The following is a 13,653-nucleotide window of genomic DNA, read 5'->3' as shown; positions in this document are numbered from 1 at the left end:
TGAGGCAGCCATGCTCCAAAAATGCGAACGTCTGCAGATAGCTGGCAGCCAGAAGGGGCTAGCCTGGAAAGCTGTTGCTCAGCCTCATCTGCCCACGGCACTGCTCGCACAGAGGCACAGAGACTGGGGCTGCTTGCTTGTCTTGCCACCTCAAACTTCAATTGTATCTTTATGGGGTCCGTGCCGAGAGCCTGCGTCAGCCCTGCTTCGAAAATGCGAACGTCTGCAGATAGCTGGCAGCCAGAAGGGGCTAGCCTGGAAAGCTGTTGCTCAGCCTCATCTGCCCACGGCACTGCTCGCACAGAGGCACAGAGACTGGGGCTGCTTGCTTGTGTTGCCACCTCAAACTTCAAACGTAGCTTATGGGGTCGGTGTCGGGAGCCTGAGGCAGCCATGCTCCAAAAATGCGAACGTCTGCAGATAGCTGGCAGCCAGAAGGGGCTAGCCTGGAAAGCTGTTGCTCAGCCTCATCTGCCCACGGCACTGCTCGCACAGAGGCACAGAGACTGGGGCTGCTTGCTTGTCTTGCCACCTCAAACTTCAATTGTATCTTTATGGGGTCCGTGCCGAGAGCCTGCGGCAGCCCTGCTCCAAAAATGCAAACGTCTGCATATAGATGGCATGCAGAAGGGGCTAACCTGGAGAGCTGTTTCTTAGCCTCATCTGCCCACGGCACTGCTCGCACAGAGGCACAGAGACTGGGGTTGTCTGCTTGTCTTGCCACCTCAAACTTCAAACGTAGCTTATGGGGTCCGTGCCGAGAGCCTGCGGCAGCCCTGCTCCGAAAATGCGAACGTCTGCAGATAGCTGGCAGCCAGAAGGGGCTAGCCTGGAAAGCTGTTGCTCAGCCTCATCTGCCCACGGCACTGCTCACACAGAGGCACAGAGACTGGGGCTGCTTGCTTGTCTTGCCACCTCAAACTTCAATTGTATCTTTATGGGGTCCGTGCCGAGAGCCTGATTCAGCCCTGCTTCGAAAATGCGAACGTCTGCAGATAGCTGGCAGGCAGAAGGGGCTAGCCTGGAAAGCTGTTGCTCAGCCTCATCTGACCACGGCACTGCTCGCACAGAGGCACAGAGACTGGGGCTGCTTGCTTGTCTTCACACCTCAAACTTCAAACGTAGCTTATGGGGTCGGTGTCGGGAGCCTGAGGCAGCCATGCTCCAAAAATGCGAACGTCTGCAGATAGCTGGCAGCCAGAAGGGGCTAGCCTGGAAAGCTGTTGCTCAGCCTCATCTGCCCACGGCACTGCTCGCACAGAGGCACAGAGACTGGGGCTGCTTGCTTGTCTTGCCACCTCAAACTTCAATTGTATCTTTATGGGGTCCGTGCCGAGAGCCTGCGGCAGCCCTGCTCCAAAAATGCAAACGTCTGCATATAGATGGCATGCAGAAGGGGCTAACCTGGAGAGCTGTTGCTTAGCCTCATCTGCCCACGGCACTGCTCGCACAGAGGCACAGAGACTGGGGTTGTCTGCTTGTCTTGCCACCTCAAACTTCAAACGTAGCTTATGGGGTCCGTGCCGAGAGCCTGCGGCAGCCCTGCTCCGAAAATGCGAACGTCTGCAGATAGCTGGCAGGCAGAAGGGGCTAGCCTGGAAAGCTGTTGCTCAGCCTCATCTGCCCACGGCACTGCTCGCACAGAGGCACAGAGACTGGGGCTGCTTGCTTGTCTTGCCACCTCAAACTTCAAACGTAGCTTATGGGGTCCGTGCCGGGAGCCTGCGGCAGTCCTGCTCCGAAAATGCGAACGTCTGCAGATAGCTGGCAGGCAGAAGCGGCTAGCCTGGAAAGCTGTTGCTCAGCCTCATCTGCCCACGGCACTGCTCGCACAGAGGCACAGAGACTGGGGCTGCTTGCTTGTCTTGCCACCTCAAACTTCAAACGTATCTTTATGGGGTCCGTGCCGGGAGCCTGCGGCAGCCCTGCTTCGAAAATGCCAACGTCTGAAGATAGCTGGCAGGCAGAAGGGGCTAGCCTGGAAAGCTGTTGCTCAGCCTCATCTGCCCACGGCACTGCTCGCACAGAGGTACAGAGACTGGGGCTGCTTGCTTGTCTTGCCACCTCAAACTTCAAACGTAGCTTATGGAGTCCGTCCCGGGAGACTGAGGCAGCCCTGCTCGGAAAATGCGAACGTCTGCAGATAGCTGGCAGGCAGAAGGGGCTAGTCTGGAAAGCTGTTGGTCAGCCTCATCTGCCCACGGCACTGCTCGCACAGAGGCACAGAGACTGGGGCTGCTTGCTTGTCTTGCCACCTCAAACTTCAAACGTAGCTTATGGGGTCCGTTCCGAGAGCCTGCGGCAGCCCTGCTCCGAAAATGCCAACGTCTGCAGATAGCTGACAGGCAGAAGGGGCTAGCCTGGAAAGCTGTTGCTCAGCCTCATCTGCCCACGGCACTGCTCGCACAGAGGCACAGGGACTTGGGCTGCTTGCTTGTCTTGCCACCTCAAACTTCAAACGTATCTTATGGGGTCCGTGCCGGGAGCCTGCGGCAGCCCTGCTCCGAAAATGCGAACGTCTGCAGATAGCTGGCAGGCAGAAGGGGCTAGCCTGGAAAGATGTTGCTCAGCCTCATCTGCCCACGGCACTGCTCGCACAGAGGCACAGAGACTGGGGCTGCCTGCTTGTCTTGCCACCTCAAACTTCAAACGTAGCTTATGGGGTCCGTGCCGGGAGCCTGCGGCAGTCCTGCTTCGAAAATGCCAACGTCTGCAGATAGCTGACAGGCAGAAGGGGCTAACCTGGAAAGCTGTTGCTCAGCCTCATCTGCCCACGGCACTGCTCGCACAGAGGCACAGAGACTGGGGTTTTCTGCTTGTCTTGCCACCTCAAACTTCAAACGTAGCTTATGGGGTCCGTGCCGAGAGCCTGCGGAAGCCCTGCTCCAAAAATGCAAACGTCTGCATATAGATGGCAGGCAGAAGAGGCTAACCTGGAGAGCTGTTGCTTAGCCTCATCTGCACATGGCACTGCTCGCACAGAGGCACAGAGACTGGGGTTGTCTGCTTGTCTTGCCACCTCAAACTTCAAACGTAGCTTATGGGGTCCGTGCCGAGAGCCTGCGGCAGCCCTGCTCCGAAAATGCGAACGTCTGCAGCTAGCTGGCAGCCAGAAGGGGCTAGCCTGGAAAGCTGTTGCTCCGCCTCATCTGCCCACGGCACTGCTCGCACAGAGGCACAGAGACTGGGGCTGCTTGCTTGTCTTCACACCTCAAAATTCAAACGTAGCTTATGGGGTCCGTGTCGGGAGCCTGCGGTAGCCATGCTCCACAAATGCGAACGTCTGCAGATAGCTGGCAGCCAGAAGGGGCTAGCCTGGAAAGCTGTTTCTCAGCCTCATCTGCCCACGGCACTGCTCGCACAGAGGCACAGAGACTGGGGCTGCTTGCTTGTCTTCACACCTCAAAATTCAAACGTAGCTTATGGGGTCCGTGTCGGGAGCCTGCGGTAGCCATGCTCCACAAATGCGAACGTCTGCAGATAGCTGGCAGCCAGAAGGGGCTAGCCTGGAAAGCTGTTGCTCAGCCTCATCTGCCCACGGCACTGCTCGCACAGAGGCACAGAGACTGGGGCTGCTTGCTTGTCTTGCCACTTCAAAACACAAACGTAGCTTATGGGGTCCGTGCCGGGAGCCTGTGCAGCCCTGCTCTGAAAATGCGAACGTCTGCAGATAGCTGGCAGGCAGAAGGGGCTAGCCTGGAAAGCTGTTGCTCAGCCTCATCTGCCCACGGCACTGCACGCACAGAGGCACAGAGACTGGGGCTGCTTGCTTGTCTTGCCACCTCAAACTTCAAACGTAGATTATGGGGTCCGTGCCGGGAACCACCAGCACCCCTGCTCCGAAAATGCGAACGTCTGCAGATAGCTGGCAGGCAGAAGGGGCTAGCCTGGAAAGCTGTTGCTCAGCCTCATCTGCCCACGGCACTGCTCGCACAGAGGCACAGAGACTGGGGCTGCTTGCTTGTCTTGCCACCCCAAAATTCCAACGTAACTTATGGGGTCCGTGCCAGGAGCCTGAGGCAGCCCTGCTCCGAAAATGCGAACGTCTGCAGATAGCTGGCAGGCAGAAGGGGCTAGCCTGGAAAGCTGTTGCTCAGCCTCATCTGCCCACGGCATTGCTCGCACAGAGGCACAGAGACTGGGCTACTTGCTTGTCTTGCCACCTCAAACTTCAAACGTAGCTTATGGGGACCATGCCTGGAGCCTGCGGCAGCCCTGCTCTGAAAATGCGAACGTCTGCAGATACATGGCGGGCAGAAGGTGCTAGCCTGGAAAGCTGTTACTCAGCCTCATCTACCCATGGCACTGCTCGCACAGAGGCACAGAGACTGGGGCTGCTTGCTTGTCTTGCCACCTCAAACTTCAAACGTAGCTTATGGGGTCCGTGCCGGGAGCCTGCGGCAGCCCTGCTCCAAAAATGCGAACGTCTGCAGATAGCTGGCAGCCAGAAGGGGCTAGCCTGGAAAGCTGTTGCTCAGCCTCATCTGCCCACGGCACTGCTCGCACAGAGGCACAGAGACTGGGGGTGTCTGCTTGTCTTGCCACCTCAAACTTCAAACGTAGCTTATGGGGTCCGTGCCGAGAGCCTGCGGCAGCCCTGCTCCGAAAATGCGAACGTCTGCAGATAGCTGGCAGGCAGAAGGGGCTAGCCTGGAAAGCTGTTGCTCAGCCTCATCTGCCCACGGCACTGCTCGCACAGAGGCACAGAGACTGGGGCTGCTTGCTTGTCTTGCCACCTCAAACTTCAAACGTAGCTTATGGGGACCGTGTCGGGAGCCTGCGGCAGCCATGCCCTAAAAAAGCGAACGTCTGCAGATAGCTGGCAGCCAGAAGGGGCTAGCCTGGAAAGCTGTTGCTCAGCCTCATCTGCCCACGGCACTGCTCGCACAGAGGCACAGAGACTGGGGCTGCTTGCTTGTCTTCCCAACTCAAACTTCAAACGTAGCTTATGGGGAAAATGCCGGGAGCCTGCGGCAGCCCTGCTCCGAAAATGCGAACGTCTGCAGATAGCTGGCAGGCAGAAGGGGCTAGCCTGGAAAGCTGTTGCTCAGCCTCATCTGCCCACGGCACTGCTCGCACAGAGGCACAGAGACTGGGGCTGCTTGCTTGTCTTGCCACCTCAAACTTCAAACGTAGCTTATGGGGTCCGTGCCGGGAACCACCGGCACCCCTGCTCCGAAAATGCGAACGTCTGCAGATAGCTGGCAGGCAGAAGGGGCTAGCCTGGAAAGCTGTTGCTCAGCCTCATCTGCCCACGGCACTGCTCGCACAGAGGCACAGAGAGTGGGGCTGCTTGCTTGTCTTGCCACTTCAAACTTCAAACGTAGCTTATGGGGTCCGTGCTGGGAGCCTGAGGCAGCCCTGCTCCGAAAATGCCAAAGTCTGCAGATAGCTGGCAGGCAGAAGGGGCTAGCCTGGAAAGCTGTTGCTCAGCCTCATCTGCCCACGGCACTGCTCGCACAGAGGCACAGAGACTGGGGCTGCTTGCTTGTCTTGCCACCTCAAACTTCAAACGTAGCTTATGGGGTCCGTGCCGGCAGCCACCGGCACCCCTGCTCCGAAAATGCGAACGTCTGCAGATAGCTGGCAGGCAGAAGGGGCTAGCCTGGAAAGCTGTTGCTCAGCCTCATCTGCCCACGGCACTGCTCGCACAGAGGCACAGAGACTGGGGCTGCTTGCTTGTCTTGCCACCTCAAACTTCAAACGTAGCTTATGGGGTCCGTGCCGAGAGCCTGCGGCAGCCCTGCTCCAAAAATGCGAACGTCTGCAGATAGCTGGCAGGCAGAAGGGGCTAGCCTGGAATGCTGTTGCTCAGCCTCATCTGCCCATGGCACTGCTCGCACAGAGGCACAGAGACTGGGGCTGCTTGCTTGTCTTGCCACCCCAAACTTCAAACGTAGCTTATGGGGTCCGTGCCGGGAGCCTGCGGCAGCCCTGCTCCGAAAATGCGAACGTCTGCAGATAGCTGGCAGGCAGAAGGGGCTAGCCTGGAATGCTGTTGCTCAGCCTCATCTGCCCACGGCACTGCTCGCACAGAGGCACAGAGACTGGGGCTGCTTGCTTGTCTTGCCACCTCAAACTTCAAACGTAGCTTATGGGGTCCGTGCCGAGAGCCTGCGGCAGTCCTGCTCCAAAAATGCAAACGTCTGCAGATAGCTGGCAGGCAGAAGGGGCTAGCCTGGAAAGCTGTTGCTCAGCCTCATCTGCCCACGGCACTGCTCGCACAGAGGCACAGAGACTGGGGCTGCTTGCTTGTCTTGCCACCTCAAACTTCAAACGTAGCTTATGGGGTCCGTGCCAAGAGCCACCGGCACCCCTGCTCCGAAAATGCAAACGTCTGCAGATAGCTGGCAGGCAGAAGGGGCTAGCCTGGAAAGCTGTTGCTTAGCCTCATCTGCCCACGGCACTGCTCGCACAGAGGCACAGAGACTGGGGCTGCTTGCTTGTCTTGCCACCTCAAACTTCAAACGTAGCTTATGGGGTCCGTGCCGGGAGCCTGCGGCAGTCCTGCTCCGAAAATGCGAACGTCTGCAGATAGCTGGCGGGCAGAAGGGGCTAGCCTGGAAAGCTGTTACTCAGCCTCATCTGCCCATGGCACTGCTCGCACAGAGGCACAGAGACTGGGGCTGCTTGCTTGTCTTGCCACCTCAAACTTCAAACGTAGCTTATGGGGTCCGTGCTGGGAGCCTGCGGCAGCCCTGCTCCAAAAATGCGAACGTCTGCAGATAGCTGGCGGGCAGAAGGGGCTAGCCTGGAAAGCTGTTGCTCAGCCTCATCTGCCCACGGCACTGCTCGCACAGAGGCACAGAGACTGGGGCTGCTTGCTTGTCTTGCCACCTCAAACTTCAAACGTAGCTTATGGGGTCCGTGCCGAGAGCCTGTGGAAGCCCTGCTCCGAAAATGCGAACGTCTGCAGATACCTGGCAGACAGAAGGGGCTAGCCTGGAAAGCTGTTGCTCAGCTTCATCTGCCCACGGCACTGCTCGCACAGAGGCACAGAGACAGGGGTTGCTTGCTTGTCTTGCCACCCCAAAATTCCAACGTAACTTATGGGGTCCGTGCCAGGAGCCTGAGGCAGCCCTGCTCCGAAAATGCCAACGTCTGCAGATAGCTGGCAGCCAGAAGGGGCTAGCCTGGAAAGCTGTTGCTCAGCCTCATCTGCCCACGGCACTGCTCGCACAGAGGCACAGAGACTGGGGCTGCTTGCTGGTCTTCCCAACTCAAACTTCAAACGTAGCTTATGGGGTCCGTGCCGGGAGCCTGCGGCAGCCCTGCTCCGAAAATGCGAACGTCTGCAGATAGCTGGCGGGCAGAAGGGGCTAGCCTGGAAAGCTGTTGCTCAGCCTCATCTGCCCACGGCACTGCTCGCACAGAGGCACAGAGACTGGGGCTGCTTGCTTGTCTTCCCAACTCAAACTTCAAACGTAGCTTATGGGGTCCGTGCCGAGAGCCTGCGGCAGCCCTACTCCAAAAATGCAAACGTCTGCATATAGATGGCAGGCAGAAGGGGCTAACCTGGAGAGCTGTTGCTTAGCCTCATCTGCCCACGGCACTGCTCGCACAGAGGCACAGAGACTGGGGCTGCTTGCTTGTCTTGCCACCTCAAACTTCAAACGTAGCTTATGGGGTCCGTGCCGAGACCCTGCGGCAGCCCTGCTCCGAAAATGCGAACGTCTGCAGATAGCTGGCAGGCAGAAGAGGCTAGCCTGGAAAGCTGTTGCTCAGCCTCATCTGCCCACGGCACTGCTCGCACAGAGGCACAGAGACTGGGGCTGCTTGCTTGTCTTGCCACCCCAAAATTCCAACGTAACTTATGGGGTCCGTGCCAGGAGCCTGAGGCAGCCCTGCTCCAAAAATGCGAACGTCTGCAGATAGCTGGCGGGAAGAAGGGGCTAGCCTGGAAAGCTGTTGCTCAGCCTCATCTGCCCACGGCTCTGCTCGCACAGAGGCACAGAGACTGGGGCTGCTTGCTTGTCTTGCCACCTCAGACTTCAAACGTATCTTTATGGGGTCCGTACCGGGAGCCTGCGGCAGCCCTGCTTCGAAAATGCCAACGTCTGCAGATAGGTGGCAGGCAGAAGGGGCTAGCCTGGAAAGCTGTTGCTCAGCCTCATCTGCCCACGGCGCTGCTCGCACAGAGGCACAGAGACTGGGGCTGCTTGCTTGTCTTGCCACCTCAAACCTCAAACGTATCTTATGGGGTCCGTGCCGAGAGCCTGCGGCACCCCTGCTCCGAAAATGCCAACGTCTGCAGATAGCTGGCAGGCAGAAGGGGCTAGCCTGGAAAGCTGTTGCTCAGCCTCATCTGCCCACGGCACTGCTCGCACAGAGGCACAGAGACTGGGGCTGCTTGCTTGTCTTGCCACCTCAAACGTATCTTATGGGGTCCGTGCCGGGAACCACCGGCACCCCTGCTCCGAAAATGCGAACGTCTGCAGATAGCTGGCAGGCAGAAGGGGCTAGCCTGGAAAGCTGTTGCTCAGCCTCATCTGCCCACGGCACTGCTCGCACAGAGGCACAGAGACTGGGGCTGCTTGCTTGTCTTGCCACCTCAAACCTCAAACGTATCTTATGGGGTCCGTGCCCGGAACCACCGGCACCCCTGCTCCGAAAATGCGAACGTCTGCAGATAGCTGGCAGGCAGAAGGGGCTAGCCTGGAAAGCTGTTGCTCAGCCTCATCTGCCCACGGCACTGCTCGCACAGAGGCACAGAGACTGGGGCTGCTTGCTTGTCTTGCCACCTCAAACCTCAAACGTATCTTATGGGGTCCGTGCCGGGAACCACCGGCACCCCTGCTCCGAAAATGCGAACGTCTGCAGATAGCTGGCAGGCAGAAGGGGCTAGCCTGGAAAGCTGTTGCTCAGCCTCATCTGCCCACGGCACTGCTCGCACAGAGGCACAGAGACTGGGGCTGCTTGCTTGTCTTGCCACCTCAAACTTCGAAAGTAGCTTATGGGGTCCGTGCCGAGAGCCTGCGGCAGCCCTGCTCCAAAAATGCGAACGTCTGCATATAGATGGCATGCAGAAGGGGCTAACCTGGAGAGCTGTTGCTTAGTCTCATCTGCCCACGGCACTGCTCGCACAGAGGCACAGAGACTGGGGTTGTCTGCTTGTCTTGCCACCTCAAACTTCAAACGTATCTTATGGGGTCCGTGCCGAGAGCCTGCGGCAGCCCGGCTCCAAAAATGCGAACGTCTGCAGATAGCTGGCAGGCAGAAGGGGCTAGCCTGGAAAGCTGTTGCTCAGCCTCATCTGCCCACGGCACTGCTCGCACAGAGGCACAGAGACTGGGGCTGCTTGCTTGTCTTGCCACCTCAAACTTCAAACGTAGCTTATGGGGTCCGTGCCGAGAGCCTGCGGCAGCCCTGCTCCAAAAATGCAAACGTCTGCATATAGATGGCAGGCAGAAGGGGCTGACCTGGAGAGCTGTTGCTTAGCCTCATCTGCCCACGGCACTGCTCGCACAGAGGCACAGAGACTGGGGTTGTCTGCTTGTCTTGCCACCTCAAACTTCAAACGTAGCTTATGGGATCCGTGCCGAGAGCCTGCGGCAGCCCTGCTCCGAAAATGCGAACGTCTGCAGATAGCTGGCAGCCAGAAGGGGCTAGCCTGGAAAGCTGTTGCTCAGCCTCATCTGCCCACGGCACTGCTCGCACAGAGGCACAGAGACTGAGTCTGCTTGCTTGTCTTGCCACCTCAAACTTCAAACGTAGCTTATGGGGTCCGTGCCGGGAGCCTGCGGCAGTCCTGCTCCGAAAATGCGAACGTCTGCAGATAGCTGGCAGGCAGAAGGGGCTAGCCTGGAAAGCTGTTGCTCAGCCTCATCTGCCCACGGCACTGCTCGCACAGAGGCACAGAGACTGGGGCTGCTTGATTGTCTTGCCACCTCAAACTTCAAACGTAGCTTATGGGGTCCGTGCCGAGAGCCTGCGGCAGCCCTGCTCCAAAAATGCAAACGTCTGCATATAGATGGCAGGCAGAAGGGGCTAGCCTGGAGAGCTGTTGCTTAGCCTCATCTGCCCACGGCACTGCTCGCACAGAGGCACAGAGACTGGGGTTGTCTGCTTGTCTTGCCACCTCAAACTTCAAACGTAGCTTATGGGATCCGTGCCTAGAGCCTGCGGCAGCCCTTCTCCGAAAATGCGAACGTCTGCAGATAGATGGCAGGCAGAAGGGGCTAGCCTGGAAAGCTGTTGCTCAGCCTCATCTGCCCACGGCACTGCTCGCACAGAGGCACAGAGACTGGGGCTGCTTGCTGGCCTTGCCATCTCAAACTTCAAACGTAACTTATGGGGTCCGTGTCGGGAGCCTGAGGCAGCCATGCTCCAAAAATGCGAACGTCTGCAGATAACTGGCAGCCAGAAGGGGCTAGCCTGGAAAGCTGTTGCTCAGCCTCATCTGCCCACGGCACTGCTCGCACAGAGGCACAGAGACTGGGGCTGCTTGCTTGTCTTGCCACCTCAAACTTCAAACGTAGCTTATGGGGTCCGTGCCGGGAGCCTGCGGCAGCCCTGCTCTGAAAATGCCAACGTCTGAAGATAGCTGGCAGGCAGAAGGGGCTAGCCTGGAAAGCTGTTGCTCAGCCTCATCTGCCCACGGCACTGCTCACACAGAGGCACAGAGACTGGGGCTGCTTGCTTGTCTTGCCACCTCAAACTTCAAACGTAGCTTATGGAGTCCGTGCCGGGAGCCTGAGGCAGCCCTGCTCGGAAAATGCGAACGTCTGCAGATAGCTGGCAGGCAGAAGGGGCTAGCCTGGAAAGCTGTTGCTCAGCCTCATCTGCCCACGGCACTGCTCGCACAGAGGCACAGAGACTGGGGCTGCTTGCTTGTCTTGCCACCTCAAACTTCAAACGTAGCTTATGGGGTCCGTGCCGAGAGCCTGAGGCAGCCCTGCTCCGAAAATGCCAACGTCTGCAGATAGCTGACAGGCAGAAGGGGCTAGCCTGGAAAGCTGTTGCTCAGCCTCATCTGCCCACGGCACTGCTCGCACAGAGGCACAGAGACTGGGGCTGCTTGCTTGTCTTGCCACCTCAAACTTCAAACGTAACTTATGGGATCCGTGCCGGGAGCCACCGGCAGCCCTGCTCCGAAAATGCGAACGTCTGCAGATAGCTGGCGGGCAGAAGGGGCTAGCCTGGAAAGCTGTTGCTCAGCCTCATCTGCCCACGGCACTGCTCGCACAGAGGCACAGAGACTGGGGCTGCTTGCTTGTCTTGCCACCTCAAACTTCAAACGTATCTTTATGGGGTCCGTGCTGTGAGCCTGCGGCAGCCCTGCTTCGAAAATGCCAACGTCTGCAGATAGCTGGCAGGCAGAAGGGGCTAGCCTGGAAAGCTGTTGCTCAGCCTCATCTGCCCACGGCACTGCTCGCACAGAGGCACAGAGACTGGGGTTACTTGCTTGTCTTGCCACCTCAAACTTTAAACGTAGCTTATGGGGTCCGTGCCGAGAGCCTGCGGCAGCCCGGCTCCAAAAATGCGAACGTCTGCAGATAGGTGGCAGGCAGAAGGGGCTAGCCTGGAAAGCTGTTGCTCAGCCTCATCTGCCCACGGCACTGCTCGCACAGAGGCACAGAGACTGAGTCTGCTTGCTTGTCTTGCCACCTCAAACTTCAAACGTAGCTTATGGGGTCCGTGCCGGGAGCCTGCGGCAGCCCTGCTCCAAAAATGCAAACGTCTGCATATAGATGGAACGCAGAAGGGGCTAACCTGGAGAGCTGTTGCTTAGCCTCATCTGCCCACGGCACTGCTCGCACAGAGGCACAGAGACTGGGGTTGTCTGCTTGTCTTGCCACCTCAAACTTCAAACGTAGCTTATGGGATCCGTGCCTAGAGCCTGCGGCAGCACTGCTCCGAAAATGCGAACGTCTGCAGATAGCTGGCAGGCAGAAGGGGCTAGCCTGGAAAGCTGTTGCTCAGCCTCATCTGCCCACGGCACTGCTCGCACAGAGGCACAGAGACTGGGGCTGCTTGCTGGCCTTGCCATCTCAAACTTCAAACGTAGCTTATGGGGTCCGTGTCGGGAGCCTGAGGCAGCCATGCTTCAAAAATGCGAACGTCTGCAGATAACTGGCAGCCAGAAATGGCTAGCCTGGAAAGCTGTTGCTCAGCCTCATCTGCCCACGGCACTGCTCGCACAGAGGCACAGAGACTGGGGCTGCTTGCTTGTCTTGCCACCTCAAACTTCAAACGTAGCTTATGGGGTCCGTGCCGGGAGCCTGCGGCAGCCCTGCTCCGAAAATGCCAACGTCTGAAGATAGCTGGCAGGCAGAAGGGGCTAGCCTGGAAAGCTGTTGCTCAGCCTCATCTGCCCACGGCACTGCTCACACAGAGGCACAGAGACTGGGGCTGCTTGCTTGTCTTGCCACCTCAAACTTCAAACGTAGCTTATGGAGTCCGTGCCGGGAGCCTGAGGCAGCCCTGCTCGGAAAATGCGAACGTCTGCAGATAGCTGGCAGGCAGAAGGGGCTAGCCTGGAAAGCTGTTGCTCAGCCTCATCTGCCCACGGCACTGCTCGCACAGAGGCACAGAGACTGGGGCTGCTTGCTTGTCTTGCCACCTCAAACTTCAAACGTAGCTTATGGGGTCCGTGCCGAGAGCCTGCGGCAGCCCTGCTCCGAAAATGCCAACGTCTGCAGATAGCTCACAGGCAGAAGGGGCTAGCCTGGAAAGCTGTTGCTCAGCCTCATCTGCCCACGGCAGTGCTCGCACAGAGGCACAGAGACTGGGGCTGCTTGCTTGTCTTGCCACCTCAAACTTCAAACGTAGCTTATGGGGTCCGTGCCGAGAGCCTGAGGCAGCCCTGCTCCGAAAATGCCAACGTCTGCAGATAGCTGACAGGCAGAAGGGGCTAGCCTGGAAAGCTGTTGCTCAGCCTCATCTGCCCACGGCACTGCTCGCACAGAGGCACAGAGACTGGGGCTGCTTGCTTGTCTTGCCACCTCAAACTTCAAACGTAGCTTATGGGATCCGTGCCGGGAGCCACCGGCAGCCCTGCTCCGAAAATGCGAACGTCTGCAGATAGCTGGCAGGCAGAAGGGGCTAGCCTGGAAAGCTGTTGCTCAGCCTCATCTGCCCACGGCACTGCTCGCACAGAGGCACAGAGACTGGGGCTGCTTGCTTGTCTTGCCACCTCAAACTTTAAACGTAGCTTATGGGGTCCGTGCCGGGAGCCTGCGGCAGCCCTGCTCCGAAAATGCGAACGTCTGCAGATAGCTGGCAGGCAGAAGGGGCTAGCCTGGAAAGCTGTTGCTCAGCCTCATCTACCCAAGGCACTGCTCGCACAGAGGCACAGAGACTGAGGCTGCTTGCTTGTCTTGCCACCTCAAACTTCAAACGTAGCTTATGGGGTCCGTGCCGGGAGCCTGCGGCAGTCCTGCTCCGAAAATGCGAACGTCTGCAGATAGCTGGCGGGCAGAAGGGGCTAGCCTGGAAAGCTGTTGCTCAGCCTCATCTGCCCACGGCACTGCTCGCACAGAGGCACAGAGACTGGGGCTGCTTGATTGTCTTGCCACCTCAAACTTCAAACGTAGCTTATGGGGTCCGTGCCGAGAGCCTTCGGCAGCCCTGCTCCAAAAATGCAAACGTCTGCAAATAGATGGCAGGCAGAAGGGGCTAACCTGGAGAGCTGTTCCTTAGCCTCATCTGCCC

Source organism: Opisthocomus hoazin, chromosome 11, assembly GCF_030867145.1.
Source record: "Opisthocomus hoazin isolate bOpiHoa1 chromosome 11, bOpiHoa1.hap1, whole genome shotgun sequence".
Taxonomy (NCBI): domain Eukaryota; kingdom Metazoa; phylum Chordata; class Aves; order Opisthocomiformes; family Opisthocomidae; genus Opisthocomus; species Opisthocomus hoazin.
The sequence above is the reverse complement of the archived record's forward strand: the minus strand, read 5'-3'. Positions refer to the sequence as shown.